At 45.1% G+C, this 24,269-nt stretch overlaps 1 long non-coding RNA gene across 1 annotated transcript in view; it reads right to left on the bottom strand.

The window, feature by feature from the left end:
* The window catches only part of LOC130606300 (uncharacterized), a 53,799-nt gene extending 30,533 nt beyond the window's left edge, over positions 1-23,266 (bottom strand). The window contains exons 1-2 of the long non-coding RNA XR_008973939.1: positions 23,057-23,266; positions 16,884-17,003 (exon numbers count right to left, since the gene is read on the bottom strand). This is a non-coding gene — a long non-coding RNA (uncharacterized LOC130606300). The remainder of the gene's footprint in view (positions 1-16,883; positions 17,004-23,056) is intronic.
* Positions 23,267-24,269: the final 1,003 nt, after the last annotated feature.

The raw sequence follows: 24,269 nt of genomic DNA on the forward strand, positions 1-24,269 counted from the left end.
CAAACTAGACATACATTTGTCCATGAGCCCTGGATGGGATGCACTCATGAATGCTGAGGGAGTTAGGAGATGTCATGGCAGGGCCACTTGTTACCATCGATGGATCATGGTGACTGGAGAAGTGCCCAAGGGCTAGAGAAAAGAAAATGTCACTCCTATATTCAAGAAGGGCTAGAAGCAAAACCTAGAGAAATACAGGTCAGACAGTTTCACCTTAAACCTTGGAAAGGATGGAGCAGCTAATCCTGGAAACCCTTTCCAAGCACATAAGGACAAGAAAATCATCAAAAGTAGGCAGCACAGCTTCACCAAAGGGAAGGTAGCTTGACCAGCATGTGAAACTTCTACAATGAACTTACTGGCCTGATAGATGAGGGTAGAGTAGTGAATATTGTCTACCTGGACTTCAATAAGGCCTTTAACACCATTTCCTGTAAGGCATTGTTGGGGCTGACGTTCCACAAAGCAGCTCTGCAGATAAAGATCCGAGGGACTTGATAGACACCAGGTTGAAAGTGAGCCAGCGATGTGCCACTGTGGGCTGCATTAGACAACATACAGCCAGCAGGACCTCCTGAAACACAGGAAGTTCCCTCTGAATCCTGGGAATATTACTGTATCTTCTTCAGAATTAAAACCATGCACTAGCTCATCAGTCTTCATGCATTCAACTTGCCAAGCCACCAGCCACCCTCACTGCCGCATCCTGCCACTAATAACTGTTCAGAAGCACAAGTGACACTTCATGCCTGAAGATTATGTCAACCAGGACACCTGAATTGTCTTCATCATCTGATTTATGGTGTTTGCAGTGGTTGTGCTAAATCATTAATGGGAGGTTAGCACTGAATTCATTTGAGGAGTGCTGAGCTGAGTCACTGTTACTCTCCCACTTCACTTTATCCTTGCAAATCAGCTTCACTTGAATGGATTCCTTATTCTGCACCCAAAAATAACACACAAGTAGAGGTTCATTCGTGAACTTTGCTGAGCAAGTGCTGATTTGTGGCACCAAGTACATTCAAGTTGATAGGACACATTCAGCACTTCACAGGCAAAAACACTCCATGAGAACCAAAGGTTTCCAAGCAAGACAGATTTGATATTGGGAATTACCTTCAGCCTCTGGAATTCACCCAGTGAGTCATACAACTCCCTCCTATCCCACTGGTGCCAAGGAAAGCGTAATTCTCTCTTCAAGGGGCTCCCAAAGGGTTTGCCATTACCCATCCAGACTTCATGGCCAATGAAGAGGGCAAATCCACTCCTGATGGTGAAACAACTAGACATGCCCCAACAGCCATTATGGCGGTCACTTAATCATGCCATGTGCGTGGGGTCAGATAAGCTGACCTGGAGAAGTCAGCCACAGATCTGGAGACATGGTTTCACTGTGAGGTGCCAGAGTTGACACTGAACAAATAATCAGAATCCCAGACTGGTTTGTGTTGGAAGGGACCTTAAAACTCATCCAGTTCCAACCCCTGCCATGGGCAGGGACACCTTCCACTAGAGCAGGTTGCTCCAAGCCCCTGTGTCCAGCTTGGCCTTGAACACTGCCAGGGATGGGGCAGCCACAGCTTCTGTGGGCATCCTGTGCCAGTGCCTCAGCACCCTCACAGGGAAGAACTTCTGCTTAAGAGCTCATCTCAGTCTCCTCTCTGGCAGCAACATCACCATCATAGACATAATCATCAATAAAACTATCACCAGTCACAGCAAAGAGCCCATCAGATTGAAACAGGAACTTCCTCCCTTCTCTTCCAGCACAAAGCTTGGTTGCAGCAGGCTGTGAGCAGACAGCAGGGCCAGCTGCCTGGTTACCCACTGCTGGCCTCCAGTTTGAACCTGGAATTGCCACCAACAGTTCGCAAGCTCCAGAGGCAACAGTTAAGATCTAGCATGTACCCATTCATTCACACACAAGTGGGTGCCTGCTTCTTGGTCAGAGAAAGATTAAACCCAAATCCCAATAGCCTCTTTCCCACAGAAATGACATTAACATAAGGACTTGTAAGAGTATGCTAGATCTATCCCAGAAACTCATGTGGTTGCAGGGATCACCTTACATCAGCATCATTCTGAAACCCTGCTGGGGACCAGCTGGAGCTGCTTCAGTTGTGTTCAGAGCACACTGCGCACACAAGCTCCAGTCATTATGCCTCTAAATGACTCAAGTAAAGACTTGTTGCCATTGCTACTCAATTGGATCCCTGACCCAGCATTGGGCAACCACCAGTACATCCCACTCTTTCAGTGTCTGTCATGGGCAAAGAGCCTTTGGAGGAAAAAAAGCCTTAATATTCCCCGCAAGAAAATCCTGAAGAGTATCTGCTGTGCAATCATTCCCTGCAGGGATGCTATTAGGAAATAAGTGATCATAACCCAAAACCTACTGCATGGAAATTATTGATCACACAAATATCCTGGCATTCTCAGGCAGTACGTGCATAGATACTGTCACACCAGAGCTACTCCAAAGAGCAGCTCTGCTGCTTCCGTAGTTGCTTCACTTCTTTATTACAAGTTTCAGTCTTGTGTGTGACTATCAGAGCAGAAGTCTGCAGCAGGATGGAAGACAGAGCTCTGACTTCAAAGACTTGTAAGGACAGGAACCAGCCCAGCACTGGTGCAGATCCTGACTGCTGACAGGCAAGCAATCCTGCTGCAGACTGTTTTGATTGCAAGGCGAATGTGACTTCTACTTCTGTAAACACAGCTTATTTTTTACCCCTCTTAAATAAGCCGAACAAAAGAAACCTCTGAAACAACCCAAAGTAAGCAAGCTCCAAGTGATTCTGTCACTAGGTGATAGCTCTTAGGGCACATGAGGAGTTGCCAGGAGCCATGCAGCAGGATGCCTGTGGCTCTGCAAGAGAGCTCCTGCACCCGGAAGGATGCAGAGGACATACCAAAACCAAACAGAGGACAATTCCAATCTGTCATTGCAAGGCCAGTAGAGCGTGACCTAAATGCAAGTTAGCAAAGAAAGAACTGCAATAGAGTCTATCTCCTCTGCAGAGTCCCATGGAAACTCATGGGAAAGGAAAGCCTTCCAGGTTTCCTCCAGCAACAAGAGCTGCTGGAGAGACAGGACAAGCATGCTTATTGCTTTCCCCACATCCTGGTTCTTGCATGTTCTTGAGCACCATCTGCTGGCATTTGGTCCATGAGCTTTCCACACAGCTGGTACGCAAGGCAGGAGATTTGGGCTGAGGATAACCCACACCATGAGCAGTAGCCCTGACATGGCAGTGTGAGCACATCCCTGGCAGTGTTCAAGGCCAGGCTGGACACAGGGGCTTGGAGCAACCTGCTCTAGTGGAAGGTGTCCCTGCCCGTGGCAGGGGAAGTGGAACTGGAGGGGCTTTAAGATCCCTTCCAACACAAACTAGGCTGTGATTCTAGGCTATAGCTTGCTGCTTTGGAAAGCACAAGTGTTCCCTCCTCCATCCTCCCTGAAACCCCTCTCATGTAGTGCCCATGCTGCCCTCAGAGGGCAGGCTCATACCAAGAACACGCTGCATGCCTTGGCTGATGAATGGCTGCAGGAACAAAGGATACCAGTAATGTGCAGAGCCAAAAGCAGCTTGGCAGCAAAGCTGATTTATCACTGATACACTGCTCTGCACAACAGCTGGAGTTAAATCACAACCTGGCTCTTCCCTGTTACAGCCATACTACTGCTGCTTGCCACCAGATATATATGCATTTGCAGTAATTTTCTTTGAGAGTGACACTAGAAATTACATGCACAGTGCAGATAAGGAGCCCTTTGCATTATTACAGATAATGCAATGACAGAGATACTGGGGAATCTATTCTCTATCATTAACCAAAACAGCCTGGGAGAACACAAAAGCATAAGCACATTCCCTTTAGGAACAAGTTCTCTGTGCTTCAGGAACAAAACACCTTTGAAACATTACAGTGAATGAAAAAGAAATGAGATGTGCTGAAGGAGGAAGGGGAGACCTGCTTTCCTTTCCTGCTTCTCTGGGATATTTTAATGGTAACCCTCCCAAGGTAACTCAGAACTCTTCAGTAGGATAGTTCAGGACAGTGGACTGTTGAACCAGCAAGGCTTCTACTGCCATGGGTGAGCAGTGTGAGGACAGAGACACCTAAGAGCATAAGTATCTCCTCCCCATGTTAATAATAGCCAGCATAGCCAAAGGGAGAGGAATTGCTACTGGGGCTTAGAAGTTTCAGTTGACTTTGCAGTCATCATATCAGAGAGGCTCATCAGAGGCTTGTCCCTGCCTTCTGAGCAGTGTGGTCCTTGCACTGTGAGCTTACACATCATGGGCTTTTTGCCATCAGCCTCTGGGTGACATCCTTTGCCACATGTGTCCCGAGACTCCATTCCTCTTCATGCATTTTTCCTCCTGGAAATACACCTTTGTAGGGTACGGCCTGCTATGCCCATTCCCCTGTGATCTGCATGTAGTGTGACCACAGCTAAGACCAAGGTGGATAAATGCACCTTTGATTTCCTCAGCCATAAGCAACCTCACATCTCCATCCTTCAGAAGGCAGAGAAGGTCTCCATCCTCCTCACCTCACAGACTACTTTGCTGAATAAAAGCATAGACATTTGCTGAGGCCTGAAGCAGCGTCCACAGAATGAGGAACACATCTAAAATCCCAGCCCAATGCATGGTGCTCCATGCCTAAGGCTCCCTTGCTACCACACAGATGCTGCTCTCTTGGTTTTTAACCCTAATTCCTCTTACAGATGCCATGAGGCCACATAGACTGGAGTGAAACTGCCTGTGCCACATTTCCCTTCACCTCAGCAATAATTCATAATCCTCAGCTTATATCTTATGTCATGGGGGTTATGAAGAAAAGACAGGCAGAGGCACCATCAAGACCTCAACAATCACAGACCCTGTGTGTTTTACTACTGTTATTCTAACTCCCCAGGCATATCCTATACATTCATGGCCAACAAGGTTTTGTATTCCAGTTCTTGTCATCTCTTGCTATTGACTTGAGGCAAACCCATGTGTGGATGAATGTAACCCAAGTAACTGAAACCCACTGCTCTCTCTTGCAGTGATTTCCACAAGATAGCTCTGTACTTCCATAAACAGAATAAATGAGTTCAAAATTGCAGCCATTCAGATGGAAATTACTGCTGGACAACGACTATGTTGTAGTTACTATTCAGTTGTTACTATGTGTAACCAAAGTAAAGACGGCAAAATTCCAATTTCACCAGAGCAGGAAAACCTGCATGTTTCCTCAGCTCTAGAAACATAAAACCCCTGGCAACATAAAACAATGAAAGCATATTGGGATCCAGACATTTACACCAGTCAAACCTGAGCCACATTTGCTTGAGTGCTCCTTTACTCTGATGCTGAGTAGGAAAATAACATCCAGCTGCCAATGGTATGAGAAACCTGGGAAGAGAACCCATGAGAAGAGCTCCACTCACACACTCCCTGATTAAACAACAGCCCTGAACAAACAGCCTGGGCCTCAGTTGCTAAATGATACATCTTGTTCACCAAATGGAAAGAGGACACGAGAGAGAACATTGCTTTGAGCTCATTATTTCCAGGCTGATTCAGCTGTCAAAACACTGTACAATATCCCTGTCATGTGAGAAAAGAGCTAGAGAGTTCAAGGTCCAAGTTCCCTAACCATGCAAAGTCAGAGTCCAAGACATCAGAAGTATCTCATCACCTAGGACTGATGTACTCACCTACACACACTGAAGCACTAGGCCTAGAAATGCTTTTCAGTGGGATTCTTGATTTCCTGTCCCTGAGGGTCACTGCTATAACATTAGTCTCAATGTCTCAACAGAAACAATTCTCAGCAAGGAAAAACAGAAAGAGAAAAACCCACAAAAGGATGTTAAGGATGCTTAACACAGGCTCTTCTTCAAATCCACCAAGTTATTTTTGATCTCTCGGTTAGGGTATGAGCACTACAGCCAGTTTCAGGATCTTGTGTCCTCATCTCTGCTGGGAGCAGACCTACAACACAGGCAAGGTAAATAAAAGCCTTGCGAGCCAAGGGCTAATGGAACTTGGGCTCTGATAGATGGGTTTTCATGGTTACAGCTATAACAGTTTCATGTGTATGGGGTGCTTCTTGTCTCTTCTCTATGTGGATTTGCAGGCATGGAGAAAAACTGGAGAGAGTAAAGGATTTACGCAAGTGTGGTTGAAACTAGTAGCACATTTATCCTGAGCTTGTTTATTCAGGCTTTTGGCTATGAAGAGCTCTGTGGATGGTACTGGTTTTCAGCAGTCAGGACAGACCCACAGCCTTTTCAGTCCTGCGGCCTGGGCTATCCCTAGAGAGGAACATCTCCATCCTCTCCTGCAGCTAAGCACTGAAGTGAGCACAAGCAAGGTGGCATTCCACAACTACCTGTGTGCCTGACAGGCCCTGCCTGCTGCTCTTCCCATCTCCCTGCACTTCTGGAACACATCTGAAGCCCCACGGGGTCTGCTCTGCTCCGCTCCTCCGGCACTGTCTGATGAACTGCATATCCATTAAACACATGCACACAACAGGAGGAAGGTGTGGAGCAAGCAAAGCAGCTACCTGAGATGTGAAACACAGCTCAGCAAATATTTGCTAGGCTCGAAAAAAGGTGACTTTCTCCTAGCAGCAAACCAGAACTCAGCCAGGGAGAGGAAATGTGCTGCACTCACCTTCATCAGCCTCCACAGGCTCAGCACTCTCGCAGGACTTGGAGGCAGCATGAGCTGCTGCAGTCCTCCAACAGCACTTGGAAGGAGCCTTGTTTTCCCAACGACTGCACAGGAGAAAAGCAGGAGTGCTGTGGGATCAATGCTGAGCACGTCTCTTCCCCAAGCTATAAATGTGAATCATTTCTCTATTATCATGGCCTGGAGGAAGTAAATGCGCTCGCCTGAAATTTATGTCCCCAGATCCCTGTACCAGAAAGTCTCTAAGCAATTGTCTGCCAGGACACAAACTGGAAAAACAGACTTTAAAAGATACAGAAAGGGTTACATTTGATCAGTTGGTTGTTCTCCAAATCCAGCCTTTTCAGGCTGGGATAATAGCACTGGCAGTAAGATTTGGAAAGGATCAGGGAGATCTCTCCAGGGAAGCAGCAATGGAGCAGGATGTTGACTCCAGTCACACGATGGACACAAGGCCATAAAGAAGGGCCTTGGGATGGGAATTGCAGATGATTACTCTTCCCCACTGGTGAGAAAGGTGATGGTGGGTCACCTGGAGAGGGACAGCTTACAAATCTGTGTTTCTAGCTCAGAAGAAATAAGTTCAGGAGGTGTCTATATTTATTCACTGGGAATACAGGCCTGAAATTTACACCCAGAGCAGCTGACAAGGCTTGTATTAGCTTAGGGCTAATGTGCACCATCTGTCAAAGTCAGAGCAGAAAACAGCAACTTGTCTCTTTTTGGGTTGGATTGCCTTTCTGCTGCTGTGTCTTCATTGCTTTGCAGAAGTGCAAATCATGCTCTTTATTGCAAAAAGCCATGTTCTTGACTCCCTAAGTGTATCTGATACCTACAGTGAAGAAGCTAGTCCACGCAATATCATGACAAACCCACCCATTTAGTGCAGCTCTTCTGGGCTTTTCCACCTTGGATTCACAAATGCTTCCACCTCCGTCTCTCACAGATATGTCCTTCCCTGAACAGCCCTGGCCATACTCCAGGATGTCATTCTGAACTGGAAATCAGCTGCAAGACCAAACTACCTGCATCTCCCTGCCCGTCACTGAACCATAGTCACAGCAGGGGCTGAATACATCCTTCAAGCATCAGTCAGCAGGTTACTCATCTCTGCACTTAGACCTGCACAGCATTCAAAGTAAGGCAGCCTCCAAATAGGTTCTGCATTCCCTGGCTGGAGCAAGAGCTCCTATTTCTATGCTTGCCCTAGTTGCTGGTCAGAATTCAGTGGTGCATTAAGATCAAGGCTGCTCGGAGCACCTGCACGGCATTTAGAAGAAGAGGATTTCTCCAGAGGGAGTTTTAAAAGCAACACTTGCAGCACTGGTCAAGTTGAAGATGTCCCTGTTCATTGCACAGGGTTTGGGCTAGATGACCTTTAAATGTCCCTTTCCAACACAAACCATTCTATGAATCCATGATGAGTGTATACTAGAATCTGTTCAGAGCACTCAGTTTAAGATCCTGCAATCAGCATGAAGTACCACATCTCATGACAGTGCCCTGCACATTCATTTGAGCAGGAGAAAGCAGGAGGAAGGGCTAGACAACCTGCTGGTAACTGCTGCTGCACAAAGGCACGTGGGTATGGGGTGGTGGATGACAGGCTGGGTTTGTGGGCTACTCCAGTCAAACTGCATGAGGGAGGAAGGATTTTAAATACCAGGAAGCAAGGAATGAAAGTAGGGAGGGGAAGGAGGAGGAAGAGAATAGACAACCAACAACTATTTATTTAGCACAAAGAAACCAAGATGTCAAGAACAACATCAATCAAGTCATCAATTGATGAGACAAATTCTGTAATTGCCTCTACACCGATGTGAGAAGCTTGGGTAATAAACAAGAGAAATGGGAATTGCTCATTTACAGAGCATCAATTTGACCTAGTTGGTACCACTGAAACCTTCTGGGAGGAATCTGCATGATTAGAATGTGTAAAAGAAGTCAGTGCCCATAACCTGTTTGGGAAGGGAAGGGATGACCTGTGATGGCACTATCCATACGAGCCACGGGTGGTTGGAAGGACATTATCTCCAGGAGGTACCCTGCCCTGTACTGGCTGCTCTGGAGCTGATGGGAGAAGGGGCATTAACCTCTTCTCTACAAAACACAAAGTAAACTCTTTCCAGGGGGCAACCCAAGTGATTCATCCTGACATTTCCAAAGCCTCTCCCCAAGACTGTAAGTCTTATCTAAGAAAAGCTGTTCAGAATTGACCACAAGTGTCTCTAAAGCTGCCCCCTGCAGAGCTCTGCCAACACAACCCTTTGTCTGTGAAGAGAAATAGGGGAAGCAAGCTGAACTGAAAGCCAGCCTTTGCTTCAGTGCAAGCAATCAAACTAATCTTTTAATGCACAGACAAAGCAAATGCCAAACTAATGAAACACTGGCTTATGCGTTCAAAGGGGGAAGTTTCAGAGTGAACATACTCAAGGGAAAATAGTTGTGAGAAGTTAACAAAAGTCAAACTGAGGATATTTCCCCACAAAACCCCTCCAAAAATAGAGCTAGACAACCACAAATACCATGAATCAAGACTGCTGTTCTGAAAAGCCTGGGGCTGAGAGGCCCGTTGAAGTGATGGGCAACATGTAATCTTCATGAAGAGAAGGAAAATTAAGGAGGGATTTGATGCAAATCAGTTATTTCATTCCTAGATCATAGTCATTGGGAAGGGAGGGGTACTCAATTCAACATCCAGGAAACTTCACAAGAGCTTAAAGAATCCTTGCAATAGAGATGCTATTTCTGGTATGCCAAGAATAATACAGGGATTAATGATTTGCTCTGCATTTGGGAACAGGCACAGGAATTGCCTTCCCTCCTTATGGCTGACATCCCTAGAAACAGCCACTCTATTCCATTTCTTTTGCACCCTCCAAAGAACAAGCAAGATTTTCTACATGCTTTGGGGCCATTCTCTTAGGAACCAAACTCACTTCCAGCACTGCAGCCTCACAGTCCCAATCTTGGTACTCCACATACAAACATTCCCAGTTCTTGTACCCCCATTCAATAAAGTCCACGAGAAAACAAACTCTCCAGCCCCTTTTGTTAAATTCTTCTCTGTGAAGGTGCTGAGGTGCTGGCATAGGGTGCCCAAGGAAGCTGTGGCTGCCCCATCCCTGGCAGTGTTCAAGGCCAGGTTGGACATAGGGGCTTGGAGCAACCTGCTCTAGTGGAAGGCGTCCCTGCCCACGGCAGGGGTTGGAACTGGATGAGCTTTAAGGTCTTTTCCCACCCAAAACCTATTCACTGAACGAAGGACTTGTACATTTATCACATGAACTACCCGGAGTGTAATCTATCTGCTTTAAAATGTGTCTATACAGGCATGAGCTCTACACGGTAAAGCATTTCCTACAAGCCCCATGAAACTTTACAACTGCAAAGGATTTACACTGCTGCAGCTGCCTCCTCTTCTGTTTTCCAGCCTTTCACTAGAGCCAGGGTGACAGATCAGGGAAGCCCATCATGTTCATGGACTTCAGCTTGTGAGCTTGTCATGTACAGTACCATCTTTCTAGCTAACTGATGCCTTGGTGAAGCTACTTTGCTTCTGAAGCTTAAGACCAATCCAAGCAAAATAACACTGCCATGGTTAAATAATCCCATAGTGGTCAGAAATCCTTTGATGCTCAAATTCATGTAGGAAGAGCCTTAGAAAAATTGGTGGCTTTAGCTTAAAAAGAGTCTACCCAATATGCTAATCATCAAGTGATGAACAGATAGTCTTACCTCTAAATCATGCTGATCTGAAGAGACTCCAACTTTATATATGAAGATTCTTGCCAGCTAATTTAAAGAAGCAAAAGTGAACACAAGCAGAAGTAGCTGCAGGAATGAAAGACTACTACACATCAATTCAAAGAGCCAACATTTTAATAAGAAAGGAAAAGCACTGGATGCAAGAGGAAACAATAAACATCGATCTAAGCATAATAAATACACCAAGTCATATACTGCAGCAGAGAAACATGGGTTAATGTTTCAATGAGTCTGGATCTCCCAGGATGAGTAAGCCCTGCCCTGCAGACGACTTGTGAAAATCAGGTTGCCACAGGTTCTCAAAAGAATCAACTGTAGAAGAGCATCCCCATGAGAACTGAGTCCAAGTGTTGGTAGCTGGGCCAAAAGGGTCCCACAGCTGTAAAGGTGTAATTGAAGACAAGCACTAGAGAAGCACCAAGAATGACAAAGGAACACTTAGAAACATACTCTCTCACATTCAAGCACTTGCAGCAGGCATGACCAACCATCCACTTCATCTTAAGACAGAGTTTGTCCCAAGACCAGCAAATGCTGGAATTTACTTTAAACCAGCCACAGCCTTTACACTCCAGAGCAACCACTCTGCAGTCATGTCTTGACTTGCTGCAGGTATTACTTGGTGACAGGAGCTCTGCACCTCCTGTTGTCCAGGGCATGGGACTAGATGGCTTACCATCTTCAAAACTGCAACTTAAATATCTTCCTGGCCTGACAATCTTCACTTTTGAGTCAAGAAAGAGAATGAAGAGAATATGTCAAAAGACACTTCAATTCTCTCTCATTATGCTGCAAATGCAGCTGCATGTTTGGTGCTTCATTATTCATCTCCAGAAGACTACCTACTTACTGTCCCTTCACATATACAGCCCATGACATGAAGGAGGTATATTACTTTAATAACTTGCAGAAAGAAGTTCCTATATATGCCCTTGACTACCCAGTTTGCATTATGCAAGCTGTCCATGAGCTCAATAATTTTTCATCTCTAAGCTGGTTTAAAGTGCTCTTATCTCTTCCACACCAATTTAAATTCACTTTCAGCAGCATTGCCAAAGATGTCATCTCACAGAAGGCTTGGCAAGTGAGTTTTCTACACAGCTATGTGGTTTTTAGCCTCTTAAGCACATTTGTTCATTTGAAGATCCAGGGATGCAGTTATTCATCCAAATGAGCTATAATATTACATAGAAATATGGAACTTCTCTATTGACAGAGGACAGCACATCTGAAAATATTTGTTCCAGATAGTGACATAAATTTTTCATGATGCAAAATAAGTGGATTCACTTAAACACCTCAAAGCCAGGTTGGACGGGGCTTGGAGCAACCTGCTCTAGTGGAAGGTGTCTGCCCATGGCAGGGGCGTGGAACTGGGTGAGCTTTAAGGTCCCTCCCAACCTGTTATCCTGCTTGTCCTGGGAATACTTTACAACCCCTGAAGACAGATCCTTAAGTCTTGCAGTTCATCATCAGCATCATGGCATCTCAGATCCAGCCAAAGTAAATACACAGATTCTCTAACACCTTTTGCCACTAATGCAAGAAGGGTACAAGGATGAGGAGAGTTCTAGTTTCTTCTCTTTTAGTGCTTTAGTTTTACTCATAGAGTAAAAGTTTTATGCATAGAGTAATTCAAATTCATCTATACATCACCACCTGACAGTTCTGTACCTTTCCCCCTTCCCAAGATGGTTTTCGGCTGTATCTTTATTTCTCCATCAAGGCATCTTAAAAGCTCACCATTTCATTTTGTAATTTATGCATGTTAAAGTTGCCCACTGAAATTCACTACTCTCCATCCCCACTGCTGTGGTGGTTTATGGGGCAATTGCTTTGATATACAGCAGCCTAGCACAAACAGAAGTTTAGCAAGCACAGCAAGGCACCAAGATTTAGAAAGAATTAAAAGAGTCTCAACAAGAAAGCTCCTCAGAGGCAGGCGATTCATTTCCACTTCTTCTACTACTATTTTAATTAATATTTATCCTACCTACTTACATGCAATAATCTGTGCAATGTTAGCACTGGAGTATTCAACAACTGATGCTGTTAATTCTACCCACCGTGGTGTCTCCCTATTCCAGATGCAAACTGAAGCAAACACCAGAGAACATTTATGTTTTTGCAGCCTCTCACTGTGCTGAAAAAGCAGCACCAGCTGTAATAGCATGCTAAAGCAGATAGACATTACAACACAGGAAAGCTTCCCATATACATCTTTAAAGCATCAGCTTTGTCTTCCCTTCATTTGCAAGAAGTGCCTGCTGTCAGCCTAACAACAGCATTTCAGTAGTGCTTTGCAAAGCAAACAGCTAAGAGGCCACTGAAGAGCTCTTCAAAGATTCAGCTTGCAATGCTCCATAGAATCATAGAACGGGCTGGGCTGGAAGGGACCTTAAGATCATCCCGTTCTAACCCCCTGCCATGGGCAGGAACAGCTCACACTAAACCATGTCGCCCAAGGCTCTGTTCAACCTGGACTGAAGCTGCATAACCCCCAGAAACAAGGAGCTGGTATAAGTCAAAGCAGCTGTTCTCCGGGTTGCTCTGGTAGCCATCTGACCACGTAAGACAGGAAGTTGGGAGGTGTCCCTGCCCATGATGAGCTTTAAGGTCCCTTCCAACCCAAACCAGTCTGCCATCCACAAACCTTGTTCAGGTTTCAAACTGTAGAGCATTAGAAGCAGAAGAATCCTGATATGTATCAGGGATCCCTATCAAGATAATTATTTACTATCAGAAACTCTTCAGGCAGCGTGCAGCCTCTTCTAAATATAGATCCATTTAAAGCTTTGAGGGTACAAGAAGAGGAGGGGGAGGAAACCAAAGTTAACTTGGGATGAGAAGCGGCATGAAGACAGAGCCACAGCAGCACAGACAAGGCAAATCACTCCTCAGGATGGAAACTGCCTTGCTTAGATGCTCTACTGATAACTAGCACATAATAGCTCATCACTTAGCCCTTGACCAAAACCAGTTTCCTGGCCTTATGCACCCCTACCAAGGTCTCTGCACTATAACAGTTCCCAAGAGCTGGGTGCCTATCTTTTACAATTGAAGTCAGCAAGAGCTAGATTTTGTGGACTGCAGCGTTTACCTCTAACAGCACCTCAGGTGAGAGGAAACCTGAAGGGCAGCTCTCTTTACTTACATGTACGCTACTGTAAATATAACTCCTCTGTTCACATGCAAGTCCAAAGGACATCCAGAGAAGGGTTTGTTCAGAGTATATGCTTCCATAGACACCATGGGTATGAAGATCCTTTTGAGAATAGCCACTTTGGAAGCCAATTAAACTAAATCAAATAAAAAGCTACTCTGATTCCAAAATGGTGATTTTAATCATGTTGGGTTTCTCTAATTAAAACAGATTCATTTCTACTGCATACATAAGATACAGTATCCTTATGTCAGTGTATTACCCTCACTAGTCAAAAGATATTAACACGTCCATGGTAAAGCTCATTTTTTTCCCCATATCCAGCATAAGAGTTTAAGCCCTTCCTGGGTGTCAGGAACTTGCAGATGGGCTGTAACTGGAATCGAACCCCTTCTATACTAAACATCCACCCAGCTGGGTCATTCCTCTGTGTAACTACATGATGTTTAGTATCAAGTCATATAAAATCACCTGGTGTTCCAGCAGCCACTTCTCTCTTGCCTACCTATTTCTTGCAGAGGGCACTTTGGCTTTGCACTACAAAGTGAGCTGGCTTGCTTGCCTTCAGCCTAGGAGAGCTTATGGTGTAAAGCTCACCCTGAGCTGTACCCCAGGTAAAAGTGTACTAAGAAGAAAATCCATTTCACCCAACACAGGACTGAAGTTCAGCAGCAAACCAAGCCACTCAGCAGCCGTCTCTGAGGTTGGCTTCAGTGAGAAGAGACTTGCAGCAGGATTAGTGATGCTCTCTATAGGGCTGCAGGCAAACAGTCAGTTTCAGATTCTTCCAAGAGGGACAAGCAATTCTAATTTGGAAGATGCTTCGTAATACAGTTGTGGGGCCTTTTTTTCCTCCTGCTTTTTAGAAGTCTGGTTTGAGACTAAAGGAAGGCTTTGAAGCAGCACTGAATCTTAATTGGCCTTGCACGTGCAGAGGCAGCTGCTCCCTGCCACACTAGAGCTGCTCAGAAACATGTATATACCTTTTCCTTCAAAAGACAGTTAAAAGCAGCCTTAAATGCCTTTCTTTATTGCACACGGAACAACTGACTCCACCAGTCCAAGACCATCCACCCCACTGCAATCGATCTCTCTAAAGGAGAATAAAACCACTGGATCAAAACTGAAGACAGGCGTTAAATCACAGGAAATCCAAGCAGCTTTGTGGCAGAGGAAAACAAAGCAATAGAAAGGTCAGTACTGTTCTCTCCCTCCAGGAGAGTCATAACTAGCTGGATACCCTTACCAGTCTTAGGAGAAATGCTATAGCCTTATCCTGTACCCAATGCAAGGAACAGCACGAAGGTCCCTTCCAACCCAAACTATTCTATAATTCTACAATTCATGTCACAGGTGAGGCACAGTGTGAAGTGAGGAAAATGCAGTTAATGAAACTCCTGGTTTAGGTCTGCCAGCAGGAGCAGAGGAGAGGTGATGCAGAGCTCCCGGAAGAGTAATCAAAGCTGCCTAGCACAGGATGTAGTCTATTTCTTCTTTAATGAGCTGCCCCATTCCCAAGGGATGTTTCTTTGCTGCATTAGCTGCAGTAACTAAAAATCAGCTACCAGATGAAACCAAGGTCTTTCCAGAGTACAGGCATGGCAGAGGAGCTTGGAGAGGCCACCACACCTGCATCACACCCTGCAGGGATCACCTTGCCTCCATCCCCTGCCCTGTGTGAGCTCAGCCTTCCCACTCTTGTTTTCCTAGGACAACTATGGCTACTGGTACCTCAGCAGCAGTTACAATGACCACTTGCCAAAGGCTCTGCAGTTCATGCAAGGGTGCCCATGCTTCCTTCAGCATGGCTGCAGAGCTGTAGGACCGGCTGCTCATGACCTCAGCAGTCTCACAGGGAGTACTTGGGCTCCCAAGTTTTCTCTAGAGATGTCTGGTTTGCTTCCCAAAGCAGAAGCCACCCCTGAGGATGTTCCAGATCTTGCATCCAAGTGCAAGAGCTCTTCCCTTGTGCCCAGTACTGAAGGGAAAGGCCAAAGCTTGGTGTTATAGAGTCATATGATGTATTGCAAAGTGAAGAGTAGCTGCTCTGACACACAAAGCAGAACAAAGAGGATTTCTCTTCACAGATGACAGCTGTGAGAAAGCCTGGGCTGCACTCCACTGTTTGTCCCCATTCCCTAAGCACATCCCACCACTCATCTGGCCAAAGCATTTCCAGTAACCATGTGCAGAGTCAGCATTCCTGACAGCCATCGTAGAGGCAGCAAGCAAAGGGACAGCACCAGGGGCTGGGGACTCCACAGTAGAATGTGGAGCATTGCTCAGAAATGCATACAGAAGCTGTTGCTCAGGAACTGTTTGCAAGCTGGCATACATAGAGGTACATAGGACATACAGGTACATGTGATATACGCAGTACAATGTCAATTGAAAAAGTCTATAGATGTACAGTGGTGCAGCTCACTTTAAAACAAGATGCTACCAAATAAAATAGACCTAGGGAAGAGATCAAGTGATCCAAGAAATCCTTAAGTATTCTCTTCATGCTAAATGCAAATGTCACACATCTGAGAAGCCAGTGGCAGCTCAAGTTCAAAGCCCTCTGCAAATCATTTGTCATTTGAGTATAAATGATACTAAGCTCTATTTCTGAGCCAAGTCCCAGAGCTGGCACTGATGACATTCAATTAATCCTTAGAGTAAGAGTCTAATATCACTTTTTAAACCCCACAAAATGAGATGACTGAATATTTTCTAATACTTGTACACAATACAATTTATGAAAAAGATAACAAAACCCATCCATCTTCATTTCTAAGTCATGGCTTGTGCCTTTGTTAAATTTAATTGCTTCCCCAGTGGCTTTAAATCAAGGGCAGATTCTATTAAAAGTAATTACTTTGCTGTGCAGCTGACATAGCAAAGTTGCTTGATAAAGGTTAATCTACTAAGTGATGGCAGCTACTAAATGAGGATGATGATTTCCATTAATAACTTCATGGTAGAGATGATGCTAGAACTTCCACATACATTGATATGATAGCCACAGTGACAGCTCCAGAGCATCTGCTTAGCTCTTGTATCCAGAAGTCTTCGCCCCAGCTAAGTGGTGAAATGGGACACAGAAGACGCTGCTACCATGGGGTCTTGCTGCAGATGCCAAGCTACTTGCAGAGGACAACCGTGGACCAAGTGCTGGCAGCTTGCTTGTTGCCCATGCGGTTGCTACTCACACTTAATTCCAAGGATGTGCAGCTTGGTGCGTAGTCTTGCCAGGGTAAAGAGATTAGTACCTTGCTGCTAGTCCAGTGTAGAAGCACGTGATGAAGTTGCTCCAAGGCATTTGCTTTTTGGGGTTCATTTTTTCCATGGGAATAAGTTTCTGCTGCAAGGAAAGCAGGGGCAGAAAGCTCCTAATGACCAGGAGATGTAGTGGGACAAAATGCAGGAGAAAGGAGGGAGTTATATTGCTTCAAAACCAAGCAAACACCTTCATTTTACTTTCTGTACTTCCTTCCACTTCATCTCTTTTCCTTACAGAGTAGCAGCCATAAACATCCAAATGCTGCAGCAAACCCTTTTTTCTAATACAAATTTCCAGCTATTTCCATGTCTCCTGGGGGATTTTGTCACTTCTGCTGCTCCTGACCCAAAGGAACAGATAGGCAAAAGCACTGCCATTCACTCCAGACTAATTCTGCTTTTAGGCCCAGCATCCCACCCAGGACATGGCTGTTCAGTGCCTACTCTGGCAGGTTTTTAATAAAGCAAGTCTTGTCATGTTCTTAACAGGCAGCTCCTGGAAGCACAGAACCTGGTTGTAGAAGGAAGATGCAGAATGGCATAGAAAGCTAGACTAGCTCTCAACTGCAGGGAAGTTTCACACTGTAAGTCACAAACGACTCTGAATTCAGAAGCGCAAGCAAAAAAGTAAGAATTAGAAGTTTAACACAGTAGCTATTTTTAACATAATGCTTAGAGTAACACCCTGCAAGTGACATGCACACATGTTCTATGAATACAGTCAAAATACAGCCTTCTGCACATGCCTGCCCCTCTGCAAAGGGAGCTGCATGCTGAAAGGATTCTTTTCCATATGTCATTGGGCACCACTGAGAAGAGTTTGGCATCATCCTCCTGGGACCTGCACATAACATCTCCAAGCTCCCTGACTCTCACAGAATCACAGTATGGTTTGTGTCGGAAGGGACCGTAAAGCTCAGCTGGTTCCAACCCCTGCCACAGGCAGGGACACCTTCCACTAGAGCAGGTTGCTCCAAGCTCTTGTGTCCAACTTGGCCTTGAACACTGCCAGGGATGGGGCAGCCACAGCTTCTCTGGGCACCCTGTGCCAGCGCCTCAGCACCCTCACAGGGAAGAACTTCTGCCTAAGAGCTCATCTCAGTCTCCCCTCTGGCAGGTTAAAGCCATTCCCCTTGTCCTATCTCTCCATCCCTTCTCCAAAGCCCCTCTCCAGGTTTCCTGTAGCCCCTTTAGGCACTGGAGCTGCTCTAAGGTCTCCCTCTAAGGAGCCTTCTCTTCTCCAGGCTGAACCAGCCCAGCTCTCTCAGCCTGGCTCCATAGGTGAGAAAAGGTGTTTCAGACGTGTTAAACCCTCTTTGTTTCTACGGCCAGGACAGGGTGCACCAAAGACAATGCACCTTCCCAAATCTCTCCTATGGTAGCAGGGACAGGCTGGAGACTTCTATAGCCACACACAGGTTTACACAACCGCATCTCTCGCAAAGCCCTGCAGTTGCACAAGCAGCACATCCAAGGCCATGCAGAAAAATGTGTGTTGCAGCAAGACATACAGGTAGAACTCTTATTTTCGCAGCATGCCCAGCATCATCAAGGGCTGACTAGAAACCAACTGCATGTGACAGAGAAAGAGGAAAGAAGTTCAGCAGGGAAACAGATGCAAATACTTAAACCAAACTACGTTATTTCACACAACAGCTCCATTTGCTGGCACAGGAACCCAGTTAAAAGGAACCTCCCTGGAGATAACATAACACTAATTGCAGCCCAGTATTTTAGGGTCTCAAACAGTGCCCTGAGGCTGGACCTCACCAGAGAAGCATCAGCTAAAGATGACACTTTAACAGTGCCTATCTCAGGAATAAACAAAACACCCCCAAAACAACCACCCTTCAGATCTTCAGCTACAAACAGCATATTAGATGGAAATTCTTCTGCAGTCTGTATAAATCAAAATGAGAAAGAGTACACCCAACCTCATGGTAACCCACAGAGTGGGATGCTCATGAACACGAAATCAAGATTTAGGAACTAACTCAAAAGCAGAGCCTCTAATTCATCACTCTTTAAATTGGTTTCAATCCCACAAGAAATGCCTCAGGAACAGTGAACTGAACCTGGCAGCCACACAGGGATAGCAAAGAAGCACACAGCACTTCTAGAGAGAACCACAGCACTAAGCCTTGGACACTTGAACTGCTTTCTGTGGAATAGCTGTAATGAAGTTTTATGTCTCCTTTACAGCCACAATAGGATTGGCTGGATTTCAGCAACCTTCAGTGAAAAACATACATAAACCAAACCTTTTTAAAGAACAAAGCTTTCTGCTTTACAGATGATGCAGTGAGAAGTTAAAGAGAAACTGGAAAAAAATGCCCTTCCCCTTAATCAAAGGGGTTTTTCCTCCCTTGAGGCCCCAGAAAATAAAGATAATAATGAAAAAGCTGAATGAAGCACAAGTTTGGCGGAGGTTCACATGTGGATTTGACCTACATACAGTCACTTGCTTGGGATTCATTTGTAGGTTAGAATGTTATAGCAGAGTGCTCGAACTCTGCCTCTAAAACAAATGGGACAGAGCGTCCGATTTCTCTCTCACACCCCTTGATAGACCACTCAATATCTGCATATATTGAACAGATCAAAATTCAGTCTTTTCCCTTTGAATCCTGTATGAAGATAGTTTTCTTTCATGCCCTGCAAATTGCATTTGACTACAAAGGGACTGGGATACTAAAGGAATATGAAACCCTTTGCCAACATGTGAAAAGGCTGTGGGAGGCACCAGGTGCTTATACCCACACTGAACATTCCACTCCACCTCAAAGATTGTGTAAAGCTCTTCAAACCAAAAACGCAGGTGAAAAGGGTTTAAAAAGAGAAAAGAGAGCAAGTGAATAGAACCATAGAATCAGCTAGGTTGGAAAAGACCTTTAAGATCATCAAGTCCAACTGAATAGGGCTATTGCTTCTTGAGTTTCACCTGCAGGTGTTTTCACTAGTCCCAGAGCTCACTGAGACCCAAACACACAATACTTCCCCACTTCTGCTCCCACCCACAACTGGGTTTCTGCTTTTCAAGAGGCTGGTTCTAGTCTGTCTCTTTCTTATGCCACCTTAGAAGAGCCCATTCCCACCCATGGGAAGGCAGCTTTTGTGGATCTCTGGCCTGGCATCACCTCACCTCACTGGTAAGTGGAAGTTACATCATTCCTTTAGCCCGCTTCAGACACTAGAAGCTGCTCTGAGGTCTCCACACAGCTTCTCTTCTCCAGGCTGAACAGCCCCAATGTTCTCAGCCTGTCTCCATACAGGAGGTGCTCCAGCCCCTGATCATCCTCATGGCCTCCTCTGGACTTGCTCCAACAGCACCTGAACTTATTTGGCTCCTAATGCAGCTATATAAGATTGCATAGCTGGCTTCTCTTATCACCAGGACCAGCAGCAGGCCAAAGACAGACATTTGCAGTAGATACAGTAGGGAAGGAGTGAAGTAGTTTTTATTAGAAGAATTGAGCCTCCTTAGATATCTATTAATTTCCTATGAGACACGTTCACCAAGATCTGAAAGCAGGGAAAATACTTTGCCCTCCCTGATAGGTCCCTGGTGATACATTCTCACCATGCTTTAGGCAACCACATCATTAATTTAGATGAAAAATAACAAATGAGAGCATCTCTGCCAGGGCAGAGGTAATCTAAGGCTGGTTTGAAGATTAAAACCCCTGCTTTGGCTTGACAGATGCACGCATCTCATCAGACCATGATTCTTAACCCTTCTTGAGCTGACTGCTGAGGTTTCCTTCATTTGCACCAACTAAGCTTTCCTGGCTCACCTATGATCATTCCAGGACTATTCTCCCAGTTCTAAGTCAGCCCTGGATACTCAGGTCATGTTCCACAGGTTTCTGCAAGCAATTAGTCTCTTGATGCCAGCCTGAACAATCAGGACACCCAAAGCCTGGCCAAATAAACCAGGTGCTAGCATCACAAGCATCTCTTTCTTCCTCCCCCAGTGTCTCAACACCCCCCTTGTGAACGCAGCCTCCTTTTCTCCCACTAGCCACAATGACACTGTTTGTGCACAGTGAGAAACAGGGCAGGCAACTTCACTGGCAGATACCTCTTGCCTGGTGAGGAGTAAGCAGCTGTAGACAGGGCTCATCCCTAAGCTTGGAGTGGAAGACAGGAGGGAAAAAGTGCTATGAAAATTTACTTTATGTTAATCTCCTTCATGGCTAAGGTTCAGTTACCATTAGTCTCACCTTCCAACTTTGCACATATTTGCCTGATCTCAGGAAGATGAAACCTCCCAATGGTCTCTCTGCTTTGCCAACATGCAGCCCAAGTCTCCCTTGGTGTAATTTCAAAGCTCAGATATCATTTGATTTGCCCTATGAAGAGACCCAAACAAGGGAAATCCACAGATTTCCATGTGAAGCAGTAACACGGAACTCTTTGTGGGTTCATGAGCTTTGCACCACTCTGAGGTTGCCTTTTGCAAGATGCCATTTGTGGGGACAGAACAAGGCTGTTTTGGAGAGAAGGAGGCAATATCACAGCAACAGGCAAGGTACATGAATACCTATACAGGTATCTATATCTCCCACACGCTTTGCAGGACCAGGTAGCACTGTTTAAAAGCAGGACAACCACCCCATTTGGCCCCTTCCTCACCTGTTTTCACCAACAAAACAAGATGGAACTCATTGCTACCATAGTCTGAAGCTCATCAGCTTTTCTGCATTATAGCCTGATTATTTGGCCAACCTCAAACAGGAGAAGATACTGAGCAAGACATGACAAAGAAAGCCCAGAAGCTCAGGGAAAACTTTTGCTCGGCTTCAATACCAAGGCACTCATCGGCAAAACACAGCAGAAAGAGGAAAGGTGATATTCTCTACTGCTAAACCAGCATGGAAAGTTGCATTTCTTTCTCTGTGCCGTCTCCTGCGCTGCTTGGCTTTCTCTTTCAGCCAATAGCCTGGTATTTTTGTGGGTATCTCCCTCGAGGTTCTTATGGAGAAGATTCTTCAACACTACTCTCACCCTTTCCATGGGGAGCTCAAAGCCTTTCTAATTCTCCTAGCCCACAACCTGCATGGCTATCCAGCTGGGAAAGCGATGTCTGTCAACAAACCACAGCAAAGGCCTATAGATCTGACCTTCAGGACAAAGGATAGCAATGGGAAGGAGACACTGATGTCAAAGAAGGCAGCCAACTCACATCGGCATCTTCACGCATTTCATGCTTTCACCTGGTATGGATTTGCCTTGCCCTAGAGAAAAGCATTTTAAATAGAATAGAGGAGAAAGTTCCACTTCTTACTACTTTGTGCCCAGAAGGCCAAAATCAACATATCCCTGAAAACAGACTGGAACAGGTACTTAACAGCTGAAGAATGTACTTTCCCTTAGGCTATATATGTCTAAGTGACATTTGATTCAAGTAATGGCAGACTCATTAGTATTTAGAAAAGTAAGTGTGAAACATGAGCTTATTTTGAACAGAGTCAGCATTGTGGTAGCCAAAGCTCATTAATTATGAATTTTATCAACTGCTCACTGAAATTTGTTCTGCTAGCACAGTGTAATTGCCTGCAAAAACAATGGCTTTGCATGAAGACATACCATGCTCAAAAATAACACATATCCTTCCTTCTCCAATAGCTATCCCATACCTGTTCCAGAACAATTACAATGTTGGGAAAACCGTTGAGGTTCTTTAATCTTATCAGAGGAACCACAGCAACAAATACTGAAGGGCATAAATTCAACGCCAGGTTGGACAGGGCTTGGAGCAACCTGCTCTCATGGAAGGTGTCTCTCCCCATAGCAGGGAGTTGGAACGGAATGAGCTTTACGGTCCTTTTGAGCCCAAACTGTTCTGTGATTCTATGATAATCTGGCAAAACATGGATGCAGAGCACTGGAATGAACTTTCCTGATTGTACCTTAACTGCTACATGCATGTAGCACACACCAGGGTCCCAGCAGGCTGCCTGGCATGGTAATGTAGTCCCACCACTCAAACATCATGTTACGCTCACTCTTAAGGCTCCTGTTTAAGCACTGAACTAACAGAAAACAACAACTGACAACTCTGCAGGACACAGGCAGCATTTAACATTAAAGTTATTTATAGACACTAATTTTAATCAGCAAGCAAACCCTCACTAATTAATTTAATTTCACATGCACACACAGACCTACCTTTAGAAAGGGAGTTCAGCATTTTGGTAGTGATGAAGATCACTCTCAACAGAACAGCATTTTTACATTAGATGCTTTGGGAATGCACAAGTACAGCACTTGCAAACACCCCTAACTCCTTGAGTGATTTGATTTGAACAAGTTGCCATCCAGTTCAAAGTTGCTTCACTAATAAATTACGCCTTACACATAGGCTGCTATCAGCAGCTTCTCCCTCCACTCCCTATTGCTCTCTGGGGTGTTTGCCCTTGCTTTAAACACCGTTTACCCAGAGGCACCCCTCGTGCCAGCATCGGGGCACCAGGACACCTGCACCCAGTACAAATCACTTATAACAAAAGGACAAGTAAGTGACTCATCTGTATTCAAAGAGAAGCTGGTGGGCTAAAACAAATTCCTCCCATCTCAGAACTAATAAAGGGTATTCAGTGTTATCCCAACTGGAGTTAGTGAATTAAATCTAACCTGGGTAACAATGATGTCAGGAGTCTTGGATGAGCTGGCTGAGATCTTCATTACCCCCTTAGAACAGCAGGAAAGCTCTAAGTGTCTTGCTGATGTGGTGGCACCACTTCAGATTCAGATTCATCATGATTCAGATTAGGCTACTGAGATGATGACCTTCACAGTGACATTTCTATTAGACAGGGACACTGGAAATGTACAGTGAGGTTTAACTTGCCTCCTTTGTTACCCTAATGAAAGCATTGACACAGCTCATTATTAGAGAGGCCTCAGACAGGAATGTTAATGACTATGAAAGAGTTTCTGTTAATCAGTTGTCAATGAACAATGATATTTCTAGGATCATTTCCAGGTGCAAAGCTGTGAAAGAATATTTTCATCGATGCTCTGCATTACATTTCTTCCTAATCAAGTTCCCAATGATATTTTGATTGGGATGAAAGGAGACATAGAGTATTACTCAAGCTGAAAGAGATCTATTTCTCTCATTAAGTGGAAACACTTCAAATAAAAGACATGTAAATGTCATGAGATGCAAGCCACTAGGACACACATCACACCCAACATGGGAGAGAAAAGCAGTGGGGAACCAAATTTGAGCTGACAGTTCATAGAATCATAGAATCACAGAATGGTTTGGGTTAAAAGGGACCTTAAAGCTCATCCAGTTTCAAGCCCTGCCACGGGGGCAGGAACACCTTCCACTAGAGCAGGTTGCTCCAAGTCCCTGTGTCCAACCT

Source organism: Pezoporus wallicus, unplaced genomic scaffold (assembly GCF_028554395.1).
Source record: "Pezoporus wallicus isolate ANWC-B61680 ecotype Strahan unplaced genomic scaffold, APGP_CSIRO_Pwel_v1 contig_3488, whole genome shotgun sequence".
NCBI lineage: Eukaryota > Metazoa > Chordata > Aves > Psittaciformes > Psittacidae > Pezoporus > Pezoporus wallicus.